The sequence below is a fragment of the Zingiber officinale genome, chromosome 2B (genome assembly GCF_018446385.1).
Source record: "Zingiber officinale cultivar Zhangliang chromosome 2B, Zo_v1.1, whole genome shotgun sequence".
Lineage (NCBI taxonomy): Eukaryota > Viridiplantae > Streptophyta > Magnoliopsida > Zingiberales > Zingiberaceae > Zingiber > Zingiber officinale.
The window spans coordinates 68,780,381-68,784,305 of NC_055989.1; the positions used below are offsets into that span (position 1 = coordinate 68,780,381).

General features: G+C 37.7%; 1 long non-coding RNA gene across 1 annotated transcript; it reads right to left on the reverse strand.

Annotated features, from left to right (window-relative positions):
* Positions 1-766: 766 nt before the first annotated feature.
* LOC122049172 lies at positions 767-2,383 on the reverse strand. The gene is made up of 4 exons (XR_006130866.1): positions 1,837-2,383; positions 1,714-1,764; positions 1,556-1,625; positions 767-825 (listed from the first exon to the last, which is right to left on the reverse strand). It is a non-coding gene; the product is annotated as an uncharacterized LOC122049172 (long non-coding RNA).
* Between the last annotated feature and the right edge of the window lie 1,542 nt (positions 2,384-3,925).

Below are 3,925 nucleotides of genomic sequence, written 5' to 3' on the forward strand. Positions count from 1 at the left end.
CGACCGCCCACAACGCCGGATCTCACTAAACCTCGCGACCGGGTGGCACGACAGGACGCTCCAGCTACCACTAACCATGAGTGGCCGAGTGCGGAACGCAAACCGACGACTCTCTCAACCACAAGGGAGACATAATATCGACAATGAATGATGAATACGATATATATATATATATATATAATCATCATCCACGAACCCCCAAACCTCATAAATACCTCCAACAAGAGTATAATCACATGATACATCCACATATCCTACCAAACATACGTATACGCCACACATGTATAATCAACCAAAATCTCCAATAATCCCACCGGACACATGTATACAAAAATATAAGTACAATCAACATGTATCCTCCAAGAAAACACAGACATGTATATATACCCCAAACATACAATCAACACCTCCTCCAAAAGTATACGACAAATGTGTATACGACATACAAATGCGGCCAACAAGACGACTCCTATAACACATACCCACCTATGTACAGTCAACATCATATACCCAATCAGCATGGTAATACCAACAACCCGACAATCCCTACAAGACATACTCTACACGTGTAATCACAACAGAGTAGCTATCAAAAGTGAAGACTGTATATGAATTACATAGATCATCACAAGGGTCAAGTATAAGTATCATGCAGGAAAAACAGCAACCGATCATGATATAAGATAAAGCAGCCTAAATCATCACATAATAACCATGCACTAAGATCAAGAAAAACTACGTAGAGGCCAAGGAAGAAATACCCGCCTTAAAAGGTAGATCGTGTCAAGTAATCCTGCGTCTAGATGCCCGCCTCGAAATAGAGTCCTGCGATCACATGATATATTTAGCCAATTACATAGATAGCAGATAGCTAAATAAACTCCTCAATCTAATTAGGGAAAACCCTAATCGAAATTATTAACCTAATTCCTTAATACAATTAGGTTTAACTAAATCCGCAATCCTTCACTTCAATCCTATTCATGGGCTAATCAATTTAATCATGGTCATCATCTAAAATCAATACACACTGATCAAATCCAAACATCCATAACATCTCATTAATCAAATCCCCACATATATTCTAATCCAATAATAAATCTCTATCATAAATCTACAACAACCTAACATCATCATCAACAACTAACCAAACCACTACATCTGATAGCCCAACCAACAATCAATCCAATAATCCAAAGAATGATCATATAACAATCTATATTAACCAATCACCATATCCACAAATTTCAACCTAATACAAACCTCAATCAATCCAATACATACCAATAACGATCATGTTTAAATCCACCTAATGATCCAAATCCAATACGATAATAAATCCATTCTTAATCCAACTCCTTCTAAAACCAAACATGATCCACCACCATTAATTTCTAGAATTCATCTCCACTAATCCAACCATCAAACCCTTACATAAATCTAACCTACAACAAATCCAACGATTCTAAGAATAATCATGCAAGAACCCATTAAAACACCTAATCTAGCACATACTAATGAAAATAATGGAAATACATCACTGGAAATCACCTACCATGAGGTTTTAACAGAAATTCAGTAGCTCCCAATCCAACAACCTTTGCTCGATAACTCCCAAGGTAGTCCTACACCAAATTCTTTCAAGAATCAGCCCATGAAGCAACTGTACAGAAATGAATTCACTGGAACCCTAACAAACAAAACCTTATTTACCTCAAATGGACCTTCACCACTTCACCAAGACTTCAACAGCTACAAGAACAACTAAGAATCCAATCTCTAAGCCCCAAGTCAAAAATGGAGATTAGATCACTAGAAAACTAATACCAGCCTTACCTTACCCTAATTTCTGCATCGGCAGTCCGTCCACAACAAGGGTCAGTAGCCGATCAACGTCGATGAGAAAGGGGAAATGGAATCCAGTGAAGTGGATCTCCCTGATCCAAGCTCCGACGATGAGGAGGCGCTGGATACCCACAAGAGGCAATTAGGGCTCGAATCTCGCCTCCCTCACCGTGCCCTAGCCGCGGAGCAGCGGCCGATCGTGAGCAAGAACCCACCGAGAAGACGACCTCTCAGGTGAAGATGGCAGGTGCTGTCGAGATCCGGCAACATACCGCAGGTGATGCAGAGGGAATGAGATCGCCGGGGAAAAACTCGCCTCCGTCGACATCGGATCGCCTGCGTGAGAGAAGTCGAGAGAGAGGAAAATGAGAGGAGAGGAAGAAGAATTGGTGGCTTGCTTCCTCAAAGCTTTGGGGGTTTCTTTGCGCCGGCGATGCCGAGAGGAGAAGAGGAAGATCGCCGGTCACTATTGAGGGTCGGGAAGAAGAAGGCTCACGCGAAGGGAGAAGAAATCGGGAGAGAAATTCCGGAATTTAGGGATTATTAAACTTAGGTTAGTTTAATTAACTTTTAAGTTTATTCTTCAATCAACTCCTATTTAAGAGATATTTCAAACAGGCTTTCACCGTACCCCGAATCCATCCCCTCAAAACGAGTCATACGGACTCCGTTTAATTCCCGAAAAATTTCTAAAAAATCCAGAAAAATCCAATACAATTTTTCATCCAATAACATTTATTTTTTAATTTTACGGTATCTTACACATTAAGGTATGCTTTAAACGCATTTTCTAGGACACCCGAGTGGACATCTATAGTCGATTCATTTTACATATCTAAAGACCTCGAAGTTAGTTCATTAGAAAGTCTTTTTTCCACTTTTGAACTTCACGAATCAAGATGTGTAGACTTGTGAAACAAAGGAGAAAAGATAGTCCACAACATAGAACTAAAAGCCAAGCAAAAGGGTGAACCAGATTCAGACTCTGAAGCATCCATCAATGCAAATGAAGCGGTACTAATGGTAAGGAAATTTAATAAATTTATTTGATCTAATAAATTTAAGTCGCAAATGAAAGGGACTATTGGAATAAAAGTAAGGTCTGATACTACAACTGCAACGAAGAAGGGTACATCAAGGATGACTGCCCAAACTAAAGAAGAAGGAGAATGACAAGGGCAACATACCAAAGCACAAGAATTTGAAGGCCACATGAGATGAATCGTCATTCTTCGAGTCTAAGATTGAAGTGTACACCGAACTAGCTCTACTGGCTGACCACCAAGAAGAAAAAGAAAGTAGCTCAGAAATGAGCATCGATGAAGGGGGAGGATCATCAGAGGAAATCTCCGATAACGGGGGAGCATCAGTTCACGAGGTAATTGAGGTATGTGCTCTTTCACCGAACAATCTTTACAATTTATCAAAATACTTTCTTAAAATTTGTACAAACTAGAAAATGAAAATATTGATTTGAAAAGACAATTAACCAAGGCATGCCCATTGGAATTATTTGATAGTTTAAAGTTAAAAAATGATAAATTAAAAGAAAAAATAGAATTATTCAAACAAAATTCTGCATGCACAAATACCTATAATCATTCAAATGTTAGACCTATCAGTAGGCTAAACTGGTATTTACGAGTTCACAGGAGTTAACTTAGAAAAATCCCCAGAAGTTATATACCTCCCAATTTTTTAATTAACCCAGTAGGAAGGAACCTATATTGGGTTCTAAAATCATATTTGGATTGAATTTTCTTTTGAGCTTTCAGAGAGAAAATTAAATCTTTAATTTCTTTAAGAGACTTTGTCTAGAAATTAGTTGTTGCTCCAATAACCAAGAAGGTCTAGTGCTTTGCCACAGCCTGGAATCCAATTAATGAAATGAATATTTAATTGACTAATTTTTAAGCATTTAAATTAACTAATGTGTTCAATGTTTGTCAAAAATTCTATCAAAAATTATTTAGAAATTTTTTATATTTCATCACTTATATTTTCTTTAACAGTTAAAAAAAATTTCAAAGTGTTTTCTTTTGGCTCAAATATTTGGACTTACACCTTAATATTTTTCTAA